The sequence below is a fragment of the Rhinatrema bivittatum genome, chromosome 1 (genome assembly GCF_901001135.1).
Source record: "Rhinatrema bivittatum chromosome 1, aRhiBiv1.1, whole genome shotgun sequence".
Lineage (NCBI taxonomy): Eukaryota > Metazoa > Chordata > Amphibia > Gymnophiona > Rhinatrematidae > Rhinatrema > Rhinatrema bivittatum.
In genome coordinates, this window is record NC_042615.1 from 180,059,849 (window position 1) to 180,084,850 (window position 25,002).

The 25,002-nt window shown below is 41.2% G+C and overlaps 1 protein-coding gene across 1 annotated transcript in view; it reads right to left on the reverse strand.

Annotated features, from left to right (window-relative positions):
- The window catches only part of STIM2 (stromal interaction molecule 2), a 288,103-nt gene that overhangs the window by 223,035 nt on the left and 40,066 nt on the right, over window positions 1-25,002 (reverse strand). The window lies entirely within an intron of this gene.

Below are 25,002 nucleotides of genomic sequence, written 5' to 3' on the forward strand. Positions count from 1 at the left end.
GCCATATCATGTGTGTTTGATGTGTTAGTCTACATATGCTATAGATCAGTGGTTCTCAACCTTTTTCCCATCATGACACACCTGACAGACTATGCTCACATGTGTGACACACTGCTCATTACAATTCACGGTGGAAATAAAAAATAAAGGGCCAGTATTATTTTTATTGTCAAGAATGACACAAGGAAAAGATACGTATTCTGTCTGAACAGAAATTGCATAAATAGTAAACATCCCACACCAAAATAGCACCAGTTTCTAGTATTCAAACAGTAAACACCTTACTTAAGAAAAGGCAACACTGAAAATATTACACCAGGCCTTAAGACACCAATACACCTCCTATTAGGAAAACGGAACAAGCCAGGCTACTACAGAGCCCTACACAGAAACTACGCGCCAGCAAAAAAGCTCACCTAAATCACATGTGCTGACCCTCACCCAACAAAGAATAAAGAGACCAGAAGCATGCAGACAAAAACTGAATTGGAAACCGCAACAAGCCAGACGCAGTGTAACAAAGGAAAAAAAGGAACAGCACCAGACCTTATAAAAGAAATCAAGAAATATAAAATCAATAGCAACAAAACCATACTAACAAAAAGAACAGATTTCAAAACAGCTGATGAATGGAATATCCAATTAAAGACTCATAAAAAATTTCTAGATACCAATAAAATATTTCGAAATAGCAGACACAAAGGCCCAATAATGAAAAATGATGATACAAAAACTGTTTTGCTCTGCATACCCAGGAACGTTTGATATCCAAGTGACCTGAGATTGTTTTGAATTAGCAGGACGAGGGATGGTTTGCTTGAAACTTTCTCCTCTCTCTCTCTCACACAGGCTCTCAATCGATCACATATACACATGCTTTTTCTCTCTCACTTATATAGACTCTTAATTACACATTTACACACATGCTGTATATCTTTTCACGCTTACACACACAGGCTTTCAATCACACACATACATGCTATCTTTTTGTCTCACACAGACTCATTCACATGCTTACAAACATGCTCTCTCTCTTTCTCTCATTTACACACAGGCTCTCAATCACATACTCCCTCACCTAAACCAGCTCTCAATCACACACAGACACACATCCTCTCTCTCTCTTACTTATATACACACAGGCTCTTAATCAAACATACTACACATGACCTCTCTAACACACAAAGGATCTCAATCACACACACACACACACACACACACTCTCACACAGGTTATCAATCACAAACTTACACATACAGGTTCTCAATCATATACTTATATTCATGCTCTCTCTGACATACAGGCTCTCAATCACACACATACATGCTATCTCACTCACACACACAGGATCTCAAACACATATGCTTGCTCACTCACTCACTTCCCCCCCCCCCCCCCCCCGGCAGCAGCAGCCTCCTCCCAAATCTAAAGGCAGCAGCAACCTCCTTCATTTTCAGCCCTCGCATAGAAAGGAGTCCCATCGGCTGCGAGGGTTGATATTGTTCCTCATTTTACTCCGAGCTGCACTGCTCATCCCGGGCAGAGGACCTATTTCGCTGGGGTAAGGGGAGCAGCTGGGTCAGTGGAGGACTGGGGAGTGTCGCGACACTCCAGTTGAGAACCGCTGCTATAGATGACACAAAATCATATTCATGTTCCATTCACATGATAAACGTAATCAAAATGTCTGCAAATCATCATCAGCAAAACAGGTAGGCCAAGTGTCTGACTTTTTTTAAAAAGGCAAACAAATGAAAAAAAAAAAAAGAACGTATAAAGAATAAAGTGAAGGATGAATTAGCCATGCCAAATACCCACCCACCTCCATGAAACATCAACTACATAACTAGGATTCGCTCTGACATTGATTAAAAAGGCACATGAGGCAATGCCTACACAAGAATTCCCGCGCATGCTCAGTAGAGCTAAACGTTCTATTAGCTAGATGGGTCCGTTCGGTGTAGTCAGATAGTGTCACTCCCATGTCATAGTTAATTCAGAATGCTTATTGACAGAAAATACTTTTTCAACTTCTAATAAGGAGATAATTTAATCTGGGGGAAAAATAATTTTCAAAGAATCTTCTACCTAGTCTTCCAAAGACTTTTCCTTAAAGAGATTACAAACTTTCACCATATTGGCTTTGATATTTTGTAGCTAATAGAGAGTGGAGATGATGAGCGGTATACGATTAGGTATAAACCATAAAAAATGGTATAGCGCTATATGAGTTCTTGGAACCTTCTCTTAAATTTTTTTAAATGATAGAAGCTTGAGAATTAATTAGATCAACATATCCTCTTTATTAAACAATTGCTTGTAGATAAATCTTTCGGTCCCCTGACTCGGACCGAAGTCATATAGCGCTATACCATTTTTTATGGTTTGATATTTTGTAAACAATATATCTGCTTCTGTGATGCCTCTATTGTGGTTACTATCCTCTAAAACACATTCATAAGTATGAAACTTAAGTTCCACATCAGCACTGAATTTGCAGAGAACAGAGTTGCTTACCTGTAACATGTTCTCAGAGGACAGCAGGATGTCAGTCCTCACACATGGGTGACATCACTGGATGGAGCCTGGCATGGAAAACTTATGTCAAAGTTTCTAAGACTTTGACTGAGCCTCATTCAGCATGCTCGTGCATGCTATATACCACATGGGGTCCCCTCAGTCTTGTAATCATAGAATTTGAAGAACAAGCTAATAAAATAAAGGAGAAAAGCCAGGTAGTGGAAACCCAGCTCCGCAGGGTGGCGGGCAGGTTTCGTGAGGACCGATATCCTGCTGTCCTCTGAGCACACCTGTTACAGGTAAGCAACTCTGCTTTCTCCAAAAACAATCAGCATAGCAGTTCTCAAACATGTGTGAATCCCTAACTACAGGCTGCTCCCCAACCCAAAAGGGGACCATGAAAACAACAAAATAAGTGCCAATGGGAATGAGTTTTATTGGTAAGGTACGGGGGAGGGGGGCGGGGTCAGCCTGAACAAAATCAACTGGCCCTGTCGGGACAGAGTTGGGTTCTCCACCTCAAACATGTTCCAAAGGACAGATTGGCCAAACCTGCTGTCACATCAGCCATTGCAATCCAAAAAATAACGTGATGTCAATGTATGGAGAGAACTATATGTTGCAACTATGCAGATCTTCTCCATGGAAACTGTTTGCAAGTGGGCCACTGATGCCACAATGGCTCGAACAGAGTGAGCTTTGACATGAATCCCAAGATGCTTGGCTATAACAGAAGGAGATGCAGTCTGCTAGCCAATTAGAAAGCATTTGTATGGCAACAGGGATACCCTATCAAAAGAAACAAAAAGTTGGGTGGACTGTCTATGGGCTTTTGTCTGCTCCAGACAGAAGGCAAAGGCTCTTTTGCAGTTCAAACTGTACAGGGCTTGTTCGCCTTGGTGTGAACAGGGCCTGGGAAAAAATGTTGGCAGGACGATGGACTGGTTAAGATGGAAATCTGTCACCAACTTAGACAGGAACTTGGGTGCCTACATAAGACCATGCTGTCATGAAAAAAACAGTGTAACCTAAGACCTGGAGCTCAATGACTCTGCAAGCTGAGGTGACCACCACCAAAAATATGACCTTCCAGATTGCAGGAGCTCAGCGGCTCAAAGGGAGCTTTCATCAGCTAAGCTAACACCATCTTGAGGCCCCAAGATCCAGCAGAAGGCTTTAGGAGAGGCTTCGACTGAAGCAGAACCCACATGAAACATAAAACTATAGCCTGTACAGAGATAGGAGAAGCATCTACTCCATGGTGGTATGCGCCAATTGCATTTAGATGAACTCTAAGTTGGTCTTCAAGCCAGCTTCCGATAGGTATAGAAGGTAGTTGAGCAGTTTTTGCATGGAGCAGGAGAAAGGATCTAGGGCCTTCTGCTCACATCATACAGAAAACCTCCCTTACTTCAGTCTTTGACTTTCTAGTATAAAAGTGCAATATAGCTCAATTTAGCTTATGATGTTTTTTCTGGATTTATGCTATGCGTGCTATGAACAAAGACAGAAGCTACTTTGACTGACACTCCGTGTCTCCAATATAAATCAGGCACTCTCAATCTTCTTTAGACTCTCTCAACTGAAAGGGTACCATTTTACTAAGTTTTGGTGACCACAATATTAGGCCCTTAGTAACAAGGATCTCCATTCAGTTTCCTGAGTCCAAGGGGTTGCAGAGTTTTCCCAAAAGTATATAAAATGTTGTTCCCTCTGTATAAGCACTCACGAGATATCTCCTCTTATTAACTTGATTCTACAAATCATAAAGCACTTCAGATCTTCCAAAGTATGATTTAATAACCAATGGTCAACCAAGGGTGCCTGAATTTTAGTTGTATGTGTTTTTGGATGTAATGTATGCGAACAGGATTTTTAAAATTGTATGTGTGTGGTGTTCTTAAATGATATTGTAAATTGTGATAAGTTTAAACACAAAGCTGTTTACTAAATGTTATATAAAATTATGAAAGAATGAAGGCTAAATAAATTGGTATAGATTATAATAAATTCCTTCTCATGATTTATGGTAAAACTGAAATATACTGGCTAGTGTTATATAAACCAAACATTCAATATGTTGCTTTAGTTTAGTAACTTGAAAAATACATAATCTGGAGAGTAAATTGATTTTCAAAATCTCTACTGTTCTCAATTTTTATTCTATTTTTTTCATCTTTTATATTTTTTATAAATGTATATTTTTGTATGTATACTTTTATATAGAAAAGGAAAAGAGCTCAGCACTGGTTCAGACCTTGCTATGTCTCAAGTCATTATCAGTCTGTGCAATCATGGGTCTGAAAAACCGCTCTTTTTATCTTTCTTTCTTCTTATATATCAAAAAATTCTGTTTTATTAATGTCCAATAAAAATTATCTTCTTTCTCCTTTAAATCATCCTTTTAAATCTTTTTACATCGTAAATTATTGTTGCTCATGTTACTTTATCAATAGATCGCCTGATGGAAAATAAAGCATGAATATTGCACTTATCTTAATATCTTGCTTGCAGCTCTCTTGAATATTCACATGAGACAAAAGATTTCACTTCCATAAGCTCTCATGACTTCTCAATGAAATGATTTTTCAGGTTATATCGCCCTGACGCAGCATTGGTGAAACATTGGCAATATCGGCTTTCTCTCAGCAGCCAATTTTGGCGCTTCTTGAAAAACTGTCAGTATGTGAAAAAATGGCGTGTTTCTAGCAGCCAATTTCAGGTGCTTTTGAGATTTAAAAGGATGATTTAAAGGAGAAAGAAGATAATGATCATGATTTTTATTGGACATTAATAAAGCAGAAGTTTTGATATATAAGAAGAAAGATAAATAAATAAAAAGAGCGGCTTTTCAGACCCACGCTTGCACAGGCTAGTATTGACTTAAGACATAGCAAGGTCTGAACCAGCGCTGAGGTCTTTTCCTCTTATATAAAAATATACATATAAAAACATTTATAAAAAATAAAAAAAGATAAAAGATGAAAAAGTAGAATAAAAATTGAGAATAGAGATATTTTGCAAATCAATTTACTCTCCAGATTATGTATTTTTCAAGTTACTAAACTGAAGCAACATATTGAATCTTTGGTTTATATAACACTAGCCAGTATATTTTATTGACTTGTAAACTAGTGTTTCCCTTATTGTGTGGTACTGATTACAGTAAAATTGAAACAGCCAGCTAAATATAATTGTCACCCACAAAATGTTGCCTCTGTAAGAAATTATCAAATTTAATAATTACAAAAATTTCAAATTATCATCCTGTGAGTACTTCCCTTTAATTCCCTAAAGTCAGAGTGCTCATCGTGAGATTTGAAGTACGATGACTTCCAACAAGTAAACAGAATTACTTATGAAATAAGGGCATTCTGAATTTGCATTAACAGGTATTAATCACTTCAGTAATTTATCACAGAGATGGGCATGTAAAGATTTTGAGCATAATTATATGTTGCTGATGGTTTTGCTTTTACAATGAAGTATGAAACAGTGTACATGAACATGTGTAGAAAAGATATCATCTAAAAGTTTATAACAACTTATTTAAAAGTAACCCTAGAACTGATCTTTTACATACACCTATGCAATAAAATACACCTACTTAGATAACAGACCCTTAAGTTTTCTTCAAGACAACCTAGTTGTCCCCAAGTTGCTCCTTTCTCTTTTTACACTTCAAATAAGTTGGGGCAAATTCCCTAACTTTGAATCTGGCTGCAAGCACAGATACTAGATGCAGTAACTAGGATACAAAGAAAAGAAAGAAAAGAAAATAGTCTCCCCCACATGAAAATTTAGTAAAGTAGATACTACAGACATTCAGAATACTACTGCTCTACCGATTGATCTAGTTTCTGCTATGGTAAGCAGAAACCATATGCCAGGAATGACCTTTAGTCTTCTTTCACAAAGTATAACTGCCAAGAAAATTACATTTATATTTTTCTGATTTTCCATATCTGTTGACATGATTTTCGTGAAAACTAACATTTTACCTGATGTTCCCATGTGTTTTTCAATATCAATATTTAGGACTGTAAATTTAATGCAAAATAAATTCAATCTGAGCAAAAATTCTTATCTGTGCTTCTTTCATATGTATTCTTCCTGCTTCCTACAACTTCTAGCATTACCAAATTGAACCTATGACTTTCCCTTGAAAAGATTGCAGCCCACACTATTTTCATGTAATACAGAGAATGACTCGTAAAATATTATGCCAAGTCTTAACACTAATAGTAAAATGCTGTTGCTGTGCATACACAAAGGCACACGATAATGTACTTAAACAGTCTTTCCACAACATACAGGTTTCCAAATTGATTTTGATTGTGCATTATCTGGGTATGTTGTCATTTGTTTAAGCAATTCCCTAATCAGAGGCCAAACAAATATTCTCAAGGGTTTGGTATTTCAGAGGGTCAGCAGCTATGAAGATTCCGAGACCATTCCTCTTCCATAAGACATATGTTATGTCAGCAGCTGACTGGCATATAAACCAGCTCTCTGCATTCATCCAAAGCTTTTTTAGCGCTAACTACTAATCAGCTTTCAGATGTCAAAGTCTAACATCACTGTCTCTTTAGTTTTAAGATATCTGAAGAATATTTAGAACCCCCTACAAGTATTTAGTATTTGCTTGTGCCCCTGACTCCCCCTTCCCTCCAAAGAAGATTACATCTTCAAAATGCTGTGCTGACCTGACATGATAATCCAGCACACTAAGTCAGTCATTAGTTGAAGGTAGTAAGCAGTGCTGGATTTTAGATTTAAAAGATTTAATTTTAGAAGTGATGTTTATAAACTCATGAATGCTGTTTACCTAACAAAAAAAAAAAAGAAAAATAAACTTCTACACAGGGAACAGATGGTGATTTGTGCAGTTCTTCCGGCTATCTCACAACCCAGGGAGGTAATGAGGCCACATGCATTGTCCCATCCAAAACTACAGCATGCATATACAAATCCAAATTATATTCATAAAATAAAATATTGTGGCATGATTTGCTAAGCTTCCACACCCATTGACACAGAATAGTAAAAAAAAACATATTTAGTAAATTAGGCCTGTTAATAAAAAAGTAAAAACATGTTTGCTTACCATAACAGTGTGCTCCATGGACAGCAAGATGAATTAGCGATGACATGTGAGTGATGTCATACAACAGTGCCGAAAGGACCTTTCGCTCTAAGGAGCACGTGTGAACGTTCCCGTATGCGTGCTGCCTTGTGAGCCCTTCAGTGGGTTGTAGAATCTAGCTTTAGCTAGGTAGTTGACTCTCCAGGAATGCAGGTGAGTATTAAGTATGGCTAATTCATCCTGCTGTCTCAGAGAACACTATTTATGGTAAGCAAGTATGCTTTTCTCAGTCAACAGCAGGGCTGAATTAGTCATGACATGTGGGAAGTCCCATGTTGAGAGTTGCAGTGTGGAGCATCTACTGAAAAAGTAACCTAGCTCACCTATGGAAAGTGGAGTACTGGGTGAACAGGCTGCTTGTCCAAAGCTCCTGCCAAAGGTACTATTGTTTCTGGAAAAATTGTCCAGACAGTAGCAAGATGTGAAGGTGTGCACAGATGACAAGTTTTAGCTTTATGTAGGACTTTGACAGAGACAGCTTTCAGATGAGCAACTGAAGTAGCTATGATTCTAATCTGATGAACCTTGATAAGAGTCTGATCTTAGCCAGTTAGCAATAAGCAGTACACAATACATTCCACTAGCAAGTTGGAAACAGTATGTTTGGCAATTGTGACACCTAGTCTATCAGGATCATAAGACAAATAGTTGAGGCACCAGATGATGTGGTTATGGTCTCTTCAAATAATAGGCTAGGGCCCTTTTACAATCCAGCATGGGAAGGGCCTTTTTCCCTCTATGTACATGAGGTCTTGGAAGGATTGTGGGCAGAACAATTGCCTGATTGATATATGAAACGTAAAAACCATTTTAGGTAGAAATTTAGGAGCACCACCCTATTATAGAAGAACTGAAGTTACAGTGAGTAGGAGATGAAGGCATGAAGCTCTTTGACTCATCTTCTTGAAGTGATAGCTATTAGGAACACCACTTTCCATGTGAGGCACTTCAGCGAAGCGGACTCAATTGCTCAAAAGGACATTTCACTAGTTGTGCCAGGACAACATTAAAGTCCTATGAAATGGGGGGAGGGGTTCAAGACAGGTGGTTTTCTTTCCCACAGATCTTTCATGAGGTTGGAGACTAACGGATGAAAAGAACAGAAATAGATTTCCCTTCACCTGAGGACGATGCACTATAGCACTAAGATGGACCTTCTCCGATGAGGTGTTGAGGCCAGATGTGGATAAAGCCCAGACGTGGATAAAAAAAGAAGATAAAGGATTAAGTCCTTTCTATTTATTTAAGAATTTTTTATACCGGTATTAGTCGAAACATCATATCAGTTTACAGTTGAACAATAGCATGGAAAATACAATGAACAGGGAAACGGGAAGGGGGAACATAGTAACACAAGTAGTAGCAGGAGAGAGAAAAACAAACAAGCGCAAAGCAACTTGGAAACAAATGTATTGCAATTATAACATAACTATGTACAAGGATAGGGGAACGTCTTTCTATGTTTCTAGCCACCTTCAAAAGGATATATAAACAGGGTTACAGTAAACAGGTCCAAAGAACTTGACACCATGAGGAAAAACACTTCTGATTTGAAACCATAAGTCTTTTTAGTAAACTATTTTAGGGCAGAAATCAAAATATCTTCAATTTCCTTAAAGAGCGCCAAGGCGAAATCATTCAGCACTCAACATCCAGGTCATCAGGTTAACAGCAAGCAGGTTTGGATTTGGCAGATAGCTGTCCTCTTGCGGCAAAAGTGATGGATTAGCTCCCTGAGGAATTGGAGAACCGACAACCCGATGAGACAGGAGAACCAGGCTTGTTTGGAAAAGGCTGGAGCAATGAGTATTAAGTGTGCTCTATCCTGGAAAATCATCAGTACCATCCACAACACTAACGGAAGAGGAGGGAATACAAAGCATAGATCCACATCCCCTGAGATCAGGAAGGCATGAGACAAGTTTGAAGTTGCTCTGAAGCACAGAACAAAAAACTCTTCACTTTCCTGTTGCTTCCAAAGTAAACAGGTCGATAGTCGGGTGACCTACAAATATCCTGTTTTGCCTTTGATTGATCCAGGGCCCATTTGTGAGAAAGGAAGATCTGACAGCCATGTTGAATGCCTCATGCACAGATCGAATAAGGTGATATTGACACACTAGCATATTCAGGGGAGCCTGGCAATACTCTTCCTGATCACTATCCAGGGAGCATACCAGTGGCTTCAACTTTTCTACACAGTTGTGTAAATATTGTACCAGATAGAGGTGGTTGGCTGCTACGCAGGCATTAGGTATGGAATCTTAGAAAACCTTTTTGCTGAAATTACCCAGCAGGATGCTGGAGAAGATGCAGGTTTTCTTAGCTCGCATCAGGATTGACTCCACCTCTACGAAATGAGGAAGCTGAACTACTCCAAACCCTGGAGCTTGCTGAACCCTATACTACAGATCTAATTACCTAGTGACTTGCAGGAAAAAGGAGAATCCCACTTCTTTGCTGGTCCATTAGAAATTTATGAACCGGGGTGGCCAAAGGCTCTGAAGCATGTCCAAGAATTTTAGGATGCCAAACTCTTCTGTGCACAAGTCAGTGTCCCTGCAGACATTCACTCCTAACGCTTTGCCCATTTTGTCAAGAAATTTGGAGCACAAATCTTCCGGTGGGGATGAATGTTCCAGTGGTCAGGTTAAGGGGTCAGATGGTATTCCAGTAGACCACCATTCAGAGAAAGACAGGGGGAGGAAACACTCACCCACAACTCACACTGATGTGAAAAACTCAAAACACCTCAGAGGGGAAAAATCCTGAGGTGAGTCCAGGACACCTAGGCCTCTGGGTTCAACTTCTAATACAAAGCTAGATTCTTTACCAGAAGGGAAGGGATTCTCGGACAGCCCTGGCATGGGGACTTTCACTGGTGGAAGAGACCCTCTCCCCCCCCCCCCCCCCCCAAAGGAGGTGACAGGGCTCTTTTTGGGAGTAAGACAGACATCTTGGACAGGATAGATTGGAGGGTACATTTCATGGTAGTGATAATTAATGAGGTAAAGAAAATCTTTACAGACTCTAAAATCTGGTCCACAGACTGCTGTGGTCTCTAGTCGATGCTGGGGAAAAGAATTAGAAACTAAAATTGGGTCATCCTCCTGAGGAACCTCTATAGGGCTCCAGGAAGGATCCCCCCTCAATACTTCTGTAGAAACCAGTGGTATCAATTAGAAAATGGGTCAGTGGTCTCCAACCTTGGCCTCATACCGTGGATCAGACCCTCACCCATATGTTTAACTTGCTGGGGGTCAAAAAAAAAAAAAGACACAAAAGTGACAAAGTAATTTTGCATGCCATGAAGGACAGGGGAACTTGAAAAAGAACTCTCTCCCAGTATCCCAGGATCTTCTTGCTGTTTCAGAGATCCTCTACTTTGAGTGCATTGAAGGGACAAGGGTCACCTCTGGCACTGAGTGCTTTTGATGCTGAGGCATCAAGAGCACCTGTTGCTTCTTTGGCATCATTTGGTTGGACAGCATTGAATGTTTCATCAGTGCATGTGTCAGTGCCAGGTGCTTAAATGGTGCCGGCAATGTTACCAGGTGCTTCAACAGCACTGGTGATACAAAGGCAAGAGAATGTTTTTATGTAACCTTGTAAACCGATATGACGGCATCCACCAAATACCGGTATAGAAATTTTAATAAATAAATGGCGCTTATCTGGGGCTTTGTAGCCTCACACAAGGGGGACAAGATTCAGAAATGCAATTCAGTGACAATATCCCAGTGCCACATGCTTCTGTACCTTACTTGACACCAAGGTAGATGGAGGACAGGCCCCCAATGGTGCAGCTTCTGCTTGACTCAGCCCCTGATGAAAGGTGGGAGGAGTGACTCCGGTGCCTAGCTAACCTGCAGAGTTCTGCCATTTTGCAGGCCCGGTTCTTCTGGGCCCTGAGGAGACATCCGTCCATAGTGGTAGCAGTTAGTCATGGTCCAGGCCCAGGCATTTGAAGCAGACCACATGATGGATATAATTTGGCCACAGTCATATTGTCTGAACCCACTGGGAGTAGACTTCTGCCCATACATTCTTTGTTCTGTGTTTTGTTTTTGTTAAATAAATTTAGCACTAAAAAATGAAGCTGCCGAGGCAGTGAGGCAGAAAAACAAAAAGAGCCAAATGGCTCCAACTGAGAAAGTTTTATGGGGTTTTTTTTAGGAGAAAAAAGGCAAGACATCCAAGTGGTAACGCAGACAAAATAAGAATGAGGGGCTCAAGAGGCAACGTGTGTATGGGAAGTTCTGCGCACGCTCAGTAGGGAAAAAAACTCTAACAACTAGAGAGAATGACCTGTTTGGTGATGAATGAGGTCACCCACAAATGATGATGGCTAATTCAGCCATGCTCGTTGATGGAGAATCCAAATACTCAATCTATTTTTTCTCTTATCACAGTCTATTTGTCATGTTAAATGCTTTCTTTGCTATCTTTATAAAAAACAAACAGGAATACAAAAACTTAAAGAAAGCTAGCAAAACTGCTCACCTTTAACAGGTGTTCTCTGAACAACCGATCACACGATCCAATACATGTAGGCAAGCACGATTATTGGAATTTTCTAAAAAAGAAAAGAAATCCCTGGCAGTGTCTTTTGCATGCACCAGTTTTTCCTTTGCTCCCACATCAATGCAGTTCCTCGGTTTTACAGCTAGCCAAGCTCATAGGTTGCCATAGTTAAGTGTCATCTTCAAATAAAAATGGAAACAAATTATCAGTGCTAATGGGCAAGAAATGTTTTTGTGAAACAGTAGTTCCTTTGTGTTTTATTTATTTTTTCCAGAAGAAAATTGGGGGGGGGGGGGGGGGGGGGGGGAAGCTTTTGAGAGAGGGTTTTCAGGTTATTCACAATGAATGTACATGAAAACCCCACAGATGCAAACTGATGTCTTTCATATTCATTATGGATATCCTGAAAACTTGACTGGCTGTGGGGTCACTAACACAGACTTGGGAAGCCCTGAAAAAAGGTATTCCCAAACTATGACCTAGATGTATCATTTTGCTATAAGTTTCACAAGAATAGCACCCGTGCTAAAAAAAAAAAAAAAAAAAAAAAAAGGGGGCTTGGTTAGGGTAATTTTCAAGGTACTGCAATGCCTGTTAAATTTCATACCCGTGACATTTTACTTCGCAAGCTAAATGCCCAGACAGGCTTTGAGACAGAGAGAAAGAGAAACCACTGTAGGAGAGGCAACCAGTAACTCGAGGTGAGGTTATGCTCCCCTGCCAACAGATGGAGATGGAGCAAGCTGACGTCACAGTATATATACTCCTGCAGTGACCCCAGCCTGCCAGTATTCTCTTCAAAAGCAACTGTGAACAAACTAGCAAAATACTTGATTAAAAAACAGGCAACCATAACTGTACTCAACCAACATGAAACACCGAACTCAAGTAAGAACATAGGTACCCCAATCTAGGGACTGGATGAACACTTACCAGAAATCCCCTGGAATACTTTGCCCCACAGGAGGATCACGAACATTCGGCAGCCGTGGGCAGAAAGCTGAATCCATCTGTCTACACTAAGGACTACAAAATTATCAGGTAAGTAATTTCTCCATTGCCTAGCATGTAGACAGATGGACTTAGGATCAGTGGGATGTACCAAAGCTATTCTCGAACAGGGTGGGAGGCTGCCCGCGGTCCAGACAACACTGCACATGCAAAGGCTGCATTCTCCCTGGTCTGCACATCCAGATGATAAAACCTCGAAAAAGTATGTAAGGAGGACCACGTCGCAGCTTGGCAGATATCAACAGGAGACAACAATCTAACCTCCGCCCATGACACTGCCTGAGCCCTAGTGGAATGAGCCCTAACCTGAGTAGGCAATGACTTTTCAGCATCGACATACGTGGCCATGACCTCTTCTTTAATCCAGTGAGCTATAGTAGCCTGCGAAGCTGGTTCACTTTGCTTCCTTCCACTAGGAAGGACAAACAGGTGATTCGTCTTTCGGAAAGGTTCAGAAACCTCCAGATACTGCACAAGACTCTTGACATCCAAGGCACGCAAAAGATGATACCCCTCTGTGACCTTAAGAAATTGCCATACTGGGTCAGACCAAGGGTCCATCAAGCCCAGCATCCTGTTTCCAACAGTGGCTAATCCAGGCTGTTAGATAAGGACAAGGACCCTGGATAAATCCTTGTCCTTATCTAGAGGCAGCAAGGAAATGGATTGATTCAAATGAAATTCTGAGGCCACCTTAGGCAAGAAGGATGGAACAGTAAGCAGCTGTAATGCCCCTGGACACACCCGAAGGAATGGCTCTTAGCAAGACAAGGCCTGCAGCTCAGAAATTTGACGCGCAGAATATACAGCCACCAGGAACACTGTCTTCAAGGTTAATAAACTCAAGGAAAGGATAAGCAGCAGTCAGAACGTAAGGCCCACCAAAAAATCCAACACCAAATTAAGACTCCACAAGGGAACCGGCAACCTCAAGGGAGACTGAAAAAGCTTCACTCCCTTCAAAAAAAGGGCCACATCAGGATGAAACAAGGAGACTCCATTCACCGGGCCTCTGAAACAGGCAAGAGCCTAACCTGTACCTTCAAGGAATTAAGGGCCAATCTTTTATGCAACCCATCCTGCAAGGAGTCCAGAATGAGCAGGATCTTAACTGAGTGAGAAAGAATACCACGCTCCTCGCAACAGGCCTCAAAACACTCTCCAAACCCGAACTTAGGCCAAGGAAGTGGAGAGCATTCAAGCGCAGCATAAGCTGGCAATCAACACAGAAGAATATCCACACTTCAACAGGCAAGCCTGCAATGGCCAAACCATAAGACAGAACCAAGTCGGATCCTCATGAAGAACCGGTCCCTGCTGCAACTGATCCAACTGTGGCATAAGGTGAAGGGGGGGGGGGTCTCCACCAGGAGTCGCCACAGATCTGCACACCACGGATGCCTGAGCCAGTCTGGAGCCACCAGGTGAACTAGTCCCTTGTGGCCTTCGATCTTGCGAATTATCCTGCCTAACAAGGGCCACAGAGGAAAGGCATAAAGTAACTCATCTGCTGACCAGATCTGAACGAGAGCATCTATGCCCAGGACCACGGATCCCTCCTGCAACTGAAGAATCGAGGAACCTTCGCACTGCGAGAAGATACCAGCAGTTCTAGGAACAAGAGGCCCCAGCGATCCACTATCAGCTGAAACGCCCTGGCCGACAACCACCACTCTCCTGGGTCCAGACTCTCCCTGCTGAGAAAGTCTGTTCTTCCATTGTTTTTTCTTGCAATGTGAGAGACAAAGATCATTTGTGGATGGCCTTATGCCTATTCCATAAAATGGTCTATATCCTGCGACACTTGTTGGCTCCTGGTTCCTCCCTGGCGGTTGATGTAGGACACCGTTGTCACGTTGTCTGACATCATGCAGACCGCTCAACCCTGCAGCCTGCTACTGAACTGTAAGCAAGCCAACCAGACCGCATGGGTTTCCAGGTGGTTTATGTTCTACAGGGACTCTTTGGCACTCCAGTGTCCCTGGGCTATCAATTCCTGACAGTGAGCTCCCCAGCTCTGGAGACTTGCTTCTGTCGTGAGTACTAACCAAGTCGGGGAGGATAAGGAAACCCCCTTGCTCAGATGAGCCTCCTGCAACCACCACTGGAGTCGAGGGCAGATGTCCATTGACCGAACCATATAGTCCTGAGACTGTGGGTTCCAATGAGGCAGCAGTGAGCACTGAAGAGGACACATTTGCACCCTCGCCCATGGCACCACTTCCAGAGTTGCCACCATCAAGCCGAGCACCTGCAGATAGAACCACACTGACGAGCATATCGTCGAGCATATCGTGTTCACCAACTGACACACTTGTGACAATTTCTGAATCCAAACTTCCGGCAGGAAAACCTTGCCCTGCCTCGTGTTATTTATTTATTTATTTATTTTTAATTTTTATATACCGATGTTCCTGTAAAGAATACATATTGCACCGGTTTACAAGGAACTGAACAGTCGCCTCCAGGGCGGAAATACATTAAAACAGTCGCCTCAAGGCAGAATACATTAACACAAGTATACAGGAAAACTATTAAAAAGAACTTTCATAAACTCAAGTGTTTCATAAACTCAAGTGTTGAACCGGACTCCCAGATACTCAAATGACTGGGATGGCTGGAGACTGCTCTTAGCCAGGTTCATCACCCAACCGAGCTCCTCAACAAGGAGATCACATTGCTAGTCACCAGGTGGCTCTCTTCCTGAAACTTGGCTCAAATCAGCCAATCGTCCAAGCATGGGTGCACCAGGATCCCATCTCTTCGCAACGCCACTGCTACCACCACCATAATCTTCAAAAATGTTCTGGAAGCGGTGGCTAGACCAAAAGGCAGCACCCCCCAACACCGCAAAACGCAGAAAATGTTGGTGTTTCAAATGGATGGGAATATGAAGGTAGGCCTTAGACAGATCCAGGGAGGTCAGAAATTCCCCCGACTCCATGGCCATTACCACAGAGCATAAGGTTTCAATGCGAAAACGAGTCACCTTCAAATGGCGATTGACACATTTGAGATCCAGGATGGGACGAAAGGAACCCTCCCTTCTTGGGCACACGAAAATAGATGGAATATCATCCCATACTTCCCTGAGATGTAGGAACAGGAACCATAACCCTCAGGCTGAGGAGCCTTAGAAGCATAGGTTCCACTGTCTGCTTCTTCTGCGGGGAATGGCAAGGAGACACCATAAACATGTCCTGAGGAATACTGTGAAATTCTAGTGCATATCCCTCTTGTATCACTTCCAGGACCCACTGATCCTATGTGATCTCGACCCACCTCTGATAAAAGAGAAAGAGGCATCTTCCTATCTCTTGTTCCCAAAGGTGGGTCAGCAAGCCTTCATTGGGAAAGCTCGGGAAGATCCGCCATCCGAGCCCACTCCTCTCCTGGGCTATCTGTGACAAAAGGACAGACCTACTGAAAGGCCGAGTCCCCTGAAAGTTCGACGCTCTGTAGGGACGAAACCACCGGGAGCCCTGGAAGCAACCCTTCATAGCAGAGGGTATCTATAATTGCTTCTTATCCTTCAGCAACTGGGGAACTGAAGACTCGCCCCACTTACTGGCCAGCTTCTCCAACTCGCTCCCAAACAAAAACAAGCCTTTAAAAGGCATTTTGTAAGATTAGCTTTGGAGGCTGCGTCAGCTGACTAATTTCACAACTATAGTTGACGCCAGGCCGCTACTACCAAACCACTCCTCTAGCAGAGGTATGGACCAAATCACAGCCCGCATCTGCTAAAAAGATGGTCGCGGATTCCGAAACTGCTCTGGAATTCACCCCAGAATCATCAACTTCCTGAGAAAAAAGCAGACAAGAACGAGCCACAAGAGTACAACAGGAAGCAATCTGTAAAGTCATCGCCACCGCTTCAAAGGCTTGTTTAAGAATAGACTCAATCTGCCTATCATGCACATCCTTCAAGGCCACACTCCTCCCTCAAGATCAATCAATTCCTGAATGGCATACATAACCGGAAAAAAAACAAGAGGCTTTAAGCAAGGAACCAAAATGGGATTCTTCCTCGGTTCTGACATGGAATCTGTACCAGGAACACCCAGCTTCTGCAAATTCTAGGAAATCAAAGCCGGCAGTTCATCTCCATGAAAGAACCATAACATGGTCCGATATAGTTCAAGTCCCAGAGAAATTTTCCCATCCTCCAGGGAATCAGGATCAGCCTCCTCATCAGAGCCATCCAGGTTCTTGTTGGGAAGACCCGCAGCGAACTATTTTGCGCCAAACAAGCTTATGACACTTCTCCATGGATACAAGAACTTAGATTTTGTAGAAAGCATAATTTTTTATTGAGCAATACAAATATTCTTGAGAGATGCTGGATGCCATTTCTCTGACAAACTGACCACTAGCATCTCATCGTGTATATGAACTGATCCTTCTTTTACAGGTAAAGTACAATACAGTACTAGGTCAGAAATTCTTAAGTTGCGTGACCACTTGGAGTACCACCAGTTGTGCGCACAAAAGGTGCATCCAAAACTGTGCGCACTGCGCACACCGATGTCCTATAGAGGGCAGAAAACATGCACAGTAATGCGAGAAAAACACTGCCTTGGCCTACCACATAGCATGCAGGCAAGAAGCCTAACAGCGGGGCCTAGCCCACTGGGGGAAGTTCAACCTGCCAAGCTGCCCAGTTCCCCTAACCCCAACAGAAGCAGGAACGACGTTGGAACGACGCGCCAAGCACAGAGACCAGAGGAAATCCTAAAACCTCTCTATTTTGGAAGGTAAAAACTTCTTCCAATTTTTTTTTTAAATTTACCAGATCTCAGCGCTTACCAGCTGAGTACAGAAGCAGTCTCCAGCTATGGAGGGAGAGGGCATTTACCGTCATGCCACGCTCGGCCTCCTGCACCCGCTGCCTTTCAGCTGTACAATCAGCTAAGTCCACACAGGAAAACCCAGATACTAGACCAAGGTATACATCTGAGGGACCACAGAATCATCTCAGGAATTCTCAACTGGGGGAGGGACCATTTGGTATCACTGCAGGAGAGCAGGGCTTTTCCTCATGCAATTTAAAATTCTCCTTCCAAAATCTGAAGCAATCCCCATAGAGAGATGGACGTCCATCTGCTGGAGATAGAGAATATTAAAAGGCTGGGGTCACTGCAGGAGTATATATACTGTGATGTCAGCTTGCTCAGTCTCCATCTGCTGGCACAAGAGCATAACCAACTGGTCCTGAGTCCATCTGGCTATATGCTAGGAAATATTAGGCTAGGAATGAATAATAAAACAGAGAATATCATATCTCTGTATTGCTCCATGGTGTGACTGCACCTCATGTACTGTGTACAATTCTGGTCACATCATCTCAAAACAAGCAGAATTAGGAAAGGTACATAAGAACATAAGATATGCCATGCTGGGTCAGACCAAGAGTATACCAAGCCCGGTATCCTGGTTTTTAACAGTGATCAATCCAAGTCACAAGCACTTGGCAAGCACCCAAACATTGTTTTATCTGAAAGAATAAACAACTAATTCACATTTACCTGTTCAACTCTTTTCATGATTTTGAAGACCTCTACCATATCCCCCTCACAGTCTCTTCTCCAAGCTGAACAACCCTAACCTCTTTAGCCTTTCCTCATTGGTGAAACGTTCCATGCCCTTTTATCATTTTGGTCACCCTTCTCTGTACTTTCTCCAGTGCAACTATATCTTTTTTGAGATGCGGTAACCAGAATTCAAGCTGCAGTCTCACCATGGAGCGATACAGAGACGTTATGACATTCTCCATTTTATTTGCCATTCCCTTCCTAATAATTCTTAGCATTCTGTTTGCTATTTTGACCGCCACAGCACACTGAGCTGATGGATTTCAATATAATATCAACAATGTTGCCAAGATCTTTTTTCTGGGTGGTAATTCCTAATTCGGAACCTAACATCATGTAACTATAGCATGGGTTCTTTTCCTCTATATGCATCACCTTGCACTTGTCCACATTAAATTTCATCTGCCATATGGATGCCCAGACTTCCAGTTTCACAAGGTCCTCCTGCATTTTATCACAATCAGCATGTGATTTAAGTACTCTGAATAATTTTGTGCCATCTGCAAATCTAATCACCTCACTCCTTTCCAGATCACCTCACCCCTTTCCAGATCATTTATATAGTAAAAAACATGCGCTAGTTTCGTTCTAATAGTGCATACTGCTACTGTTCCTAGTTATGTTATGTTATCCAAGTTGTTCACTCTCTTGTTCATTGTAAGACATATGTTGTCATTGTTTTCTACTTGTTATAATGTAAACCGGAGTGATAAGTAATTCTGTTACCTGAACTTCGGTATAAAAAAAGTTATAAATAAATAAATTTAAAAAAAAACCAACCAACCACCTGGTGCAAGTACAGATCCCTGAGGAACTCCTCTGTTTACCCCTTTTGCCAATGTGAAAATAGACCATTTAATCCTACCCTCTATTTCCTGTCTTTTAACCAGTTTGCAGTCCACAAAAGGACACCACCCCCTACCCCATGACTTTTTAGTTTTCTTAGAAGCCTCTCATGAGGAACGTTGTTGAACACCTTCTGAAAATCCAAATACACTACATCTACTAGTCTACCTTTATCTACATGTTTATTCACCCCTTCAAAAAATGTAACAGATTTGTGAGGCAAGGCTTCCTATGCTGACTGTGTCCCGTTAAACCATTTCTATCTTATATATTCTGGGATTTTTTTCTTTACAATAGTTTCCACAAGAAATTAATATAAGAAATGAATAAAAAAATAGGTGACCAAAAACGAAGCTGATGGAATGATTTCCCTATGAGGAAAGACTAAAGAGAATAAGGCTCATCAGCTTGGAGAAGAGACAGCTGAGGGAGATGTCTATAAATAATGAGTGGTGTAGAACGGGAAACAGTGGTTTACTTCTTCAAAAACTACAAAGACTGGGGACATGCAATAAAGTTACTAGGTAATACATTTAAGATAAAGAGAAGACTTTTTTTTAACTGTGGAATTTATTGCCAGATGAAGTGGTAAAAGTTGTTAGTGTTCCTGGGTTTAAAAAAGATTTGGACAAGTTCCTGGAAGAAAAGTCCATAAACCAGAAAAGGACCGGAAGGTTTATCTGCATATCCTACCTTGCAGCCCCCAGGAGAGGACTCCAGAGGTCACCGCGAGTGAATCCAGGCCTCAGGATCCACAGCCCCAGCTTCCAGAGGCCCTGCAACCCTTGCAGCAGTAGAGGACTGAAAGACCTCATCTGTATATGCTACCTAGCAACCCTCAGGAGAAGACTCCAGAGGTCACCATGAGCAAATCCAGCCCCACAGCCCCAGCTTCCAGAAGCCCTGCACCCCTTGTAGCAGAATTCTAATTGAGATGACAGATTCAGATTGTGTTTGGGGTAGCTGATGACCAACACTAGAGAGTGCAGCACCTGGTGAATGCACTACATGGATTCGTTTGTGATGAAACCTCTAAGATATGAAAGATGGTTTGGAGGTGGCAGTGGGTAGGATCTGAAGCATAGAATAGTTATCTGTTATGAGTTCACTGTTTCCTTGATTTAATCTCTGTAGACATTTCCACCACTGCAAATCAGGTCTGCAAACCTTTCCTGTACAACTCCACAAATGCCTGATGCCCACTCCCATGATACTTCATGAGTATCAACAATCATGGCAGAGGTCCTAAATGTAATTTCAAAAGCATGGTAGGTCTTGTGGACCAGATGCTTCACAAAATCCTCACTGGTCTCCATGAGGCAAATCAAGGTGTTCAACACGGGGACTCTGACATAGTTAGCATGGTTAAACACTTCAGCGATTCTCTTTTCCAACATCATCTCAAACAGCACTGATGACAACATGGGGATTGGCTTCATAGAGAAGTAGACATCCTCCACAGCTCTCCATAGGCCAAAGTCAAAAGCAACAAAATGGAACTCTGGAGACAGATGTAGTCTTATCTGATCCTAAGTGGCAAAGCTCACCTCAAGATGTAGCCTTCACATTCTCGAAGCCCTGCATCAAAGCTGCTGGCCTGTTTCTTTGACATGGTGAGGGCAATTACATGAAACAAATTTTCTCTAAAAGTAACTGACAGTTCAAAAGAAAAAAAAAAAAAAAAAGATTCACTGGTGGAGGCCTGCATCAAGAAAAAAAAAAAGTGCAGGCCAGCTCAGTAGGGACATCAAAAAGAAAATAAAACTGAGAAAGAACCAAATACCTAACAAGGGGAATAGAAACTTAAGAGAGCAAGGGGCTGCAGCAGTATGGGAATTGCTGGGCATAAGCAAGGAAAGGCTATCTTATCTTTTCCAGGATCTCTCTCCAAACAGCCTACAAGCAGAGTCATTGTCTGCTTCACCTTTGAGATAACATATCCATTCCTATTAACTTGTGATCCTGATACCAGCTGAAGAAGCTTGATGCTTTGCAGTGCAATGCGATATCACTAAAGCCACAACTGGTTGACCTATTTCTATATGATCTGTACAAACACTAATTCATTCAGTGCACCATTCTCTGAAAGCAGATGGTAATGGTTCATCCAATCACTCTGAATTTAAAGCACTCGATAGGTGTACTGCTATTATGCTGCCCATGTTTGCCTTTGCCCACACATGTACACTTCGGTTGTTTTTTTTCCACCCTAATTTAAAAATGGATGCCTACCAAAGTATTGTCCAACTATCTTTCCACGAAGTTTAATTAATTAATTTAAAGAATATTTTATACAATTTAAATTTTGCACTTTGTATTGTTTATGTTGTTTATGATTATATATGTTATGAAAACCTCCCAGAACAATTTTTTGGTAATTGGGTAGAATAGAAATTAAATAATTTTTTTTTTAATAAATCTTTGCACCTTTTCCATCTTTCATATGCCTGCATTTCAAATGAAATGAATACCATATTAAGTAGGAAAACAAACTGGCAGAGAAAAATAAAGCAAAGTTGCTTACCTGTAATGAGGGTTCTCTGTAGATAGCAGGATAGATACACCAATTATTCATAATGGAAGCCTGAACCTCTCGGGCATATGGCGAACGAGATAGAATACAAGTAATATACTGTATATTCATCATCCCTTGGCCAGGGAAGGAAAAGCCACTCATGATGGCTGTGTTTAACCTCTCTGTGTTTAGCTCTCAAATTAGCTTCGGTTAATCGGACAGTATCATTGAAACATGCCACCACTTGTCAATACACCAGGAGTTATCTATATTATTCAGTATCCATATGGAAAGTGCTATGTGGGCAAAACAAAAAGGGTGATAAAAACTAGGATGACTGAGCATCGCTGTAGTTTGCCACTAAATTAATCTCATTGCTCCGTTTGTGCTCATTGTGACAGTTTGCCCACTCCTTCGACAATCTTTGATTTTGTGTGACTGATCAGCTTGTACGTGTGGCGGGGGCGGGGGGTGTTTTAAACTTGAGACTATTGCATTTAGACCAACAATGGATTTATAATTTGAACACTTTCACCGAATGGTCTTTATTCTGAATTGGGCTTGTGTGTTTATAGGGTAAATGATGTCATTACAATGACATCATTAATTGCCTGTCATTGCAGAGCTGCCCTGTCAGTTTGGATTGCATCATCATCAGCCTGCACTGATGCAATTGCATCACTGGACATTTTTCAAACATTTAAAAGAACTCTTCTCCTGCGGTTTCTCCATCTTGATGCCCTGAGTCCTTATATCCGTGGAAGAATATGATATTGGTTCGCTACAGCTATTTACCTCTATACTTTATCTTTTGATGTTCTATTAATTTTGTACATTTTAATTTTACAGAAAACAGTCTACTCATTTTTGAATGGCATGATGTTTATCATTAACTCATAAGGAAGCATTTGTCGAAACACCAGCCATTGTTGGGCTTTTTCAAACTACAGAACAAGACTGGTCTATACATTTTAATGTGCAAACAAAAAAAACTCTTGAAAAATAGATTCACCACCCCTAGTTGGAGGAATGAATAGACCAGGTGGCTCAAGCAATACAGGGCACACTGACTAGCTTGAAACTTTTGGATATTTGTAATAGGACTGTCCATATGATTTTTTGATTTTTGTTTCCCCTCTTGGTTTGGGTGCATGCAAATCTCTCACATGCATATTCACAATGAATAGCCTAAAAATCAGAATGGGTTGAGAACCAATGCATTAACTAAAGCTTGGCTTCCAAATGGTTGCAGTTCTACTCACATTATAATTGTATTTATCAAACTATTCAAATCGCTTTGCTGTGCAACTACATGTTTTAGCACTTCAACTCTGTTTTAAGTCTTGAATTGCATCAGTCCAATGCTAAAAATGTAATCAGTCATTAATATGGTTTGCAATAAACTATGAACTTGAAAAACAGATTTCAAACAATACTTATTTAGGCATGGGAGAATAAGCAAGTGCACTACAAATTGTATACCGTTTACTATTTGTTTTAAACAAGACAAAGGAAAAAATATATATTTTACTATACAAAGGAGGGCCACAATCTATGAATCATATGTCTTGCAATTCATACAGAGAAATAACTTTATATATCTTATTTCTACTAAATTAGTCTGCAAAACTCAAGGGTTAGATATCTTTTAGAAAAGCTGCTCCAGTTTAAGTGCAACTAAGTCAGTGCTGGACAACTGCAACATGATATCAAGTATTGTGAAACCTGTTCTGCTATTGGTGGAGAGTCTAATTATACAAACAGATGATACCACACTTCTGTGATGACATACCCACCTGTGATAATACTCGAAAATAACCGACACTGGCAATGTAGATTTTGTTTAAACAGACATTTTGACAGTGTTGGCGGACAGCAACATGCTGAGGCTGGTACATGTGACTGCATCTTCAGAAAAAGGTACTATTTTAATAAAATTTCTCCTTCAAAATGTTACAAAAACATTTGCAGTACATTACATATTTTTACGCTTTCGGGTTAAATAGTTAATTATAACATCGTGCTCATACAATGAATGATTCCACTCCCTCAGAAGGATTCAGTCAGTTTATTTCCATTTTGCATCTATCTTATTCTCCATAAGGTACAATTTTAGGGCATGCACTGCTGCTATGCATAATCTTTTGCTAAGATTTTCAAGGTTTTGATAACTGTTTCTATTGATTTATACTTGACACAAATGATTTCTTATCAAGTAACTATTTCTGAGACCTGACACCACAAACATTGACTGATGAGATAAACACTTCTCTTCTGACAGACAGATGCCAATCGAACTTGTCCTGCATCTATATCCTGGCTCACTGTGATATCAACCAGCTCTTTTAGATTCCAAATACCTCCATACCTTCTTTGCTACTATGTAACATATTATGAGATGCGCTGAAAAGGAAAGTGTGCCTGTGAATCTGGCATCAAGTCAACGAAAACTATTACCAGCTAAGAACTCTTCCTTTGACTTGACCATAACGTCAGAGAGACCAACAGGCAACAAAATATCTATGACTATTGCTCTCAGTATCCTTTTACTACTTAATCACAGTATGTCCAGATCTCCATGTAGCCACTTTGTAGAAAGCGGTATCCCTTCATTCCACGCAATGCTTTTACTACAACTCCACTCCTCAGGGTGCTAAGCAAAGCTTAGAGTTAAACTACAATCCTCAAGGGATGCAAACTTGTTGGGTTTACAGAATATTCCTAATGACTGTGCACGCTCCCCTCAATTATATGCAAATATCTCGTGAATATTCATTAAAGGTTATCCTGAACACCTGACTAGTTTGTGGCCCTTGAGGACCAGAGTTGGATATCCTTGTTTCAGC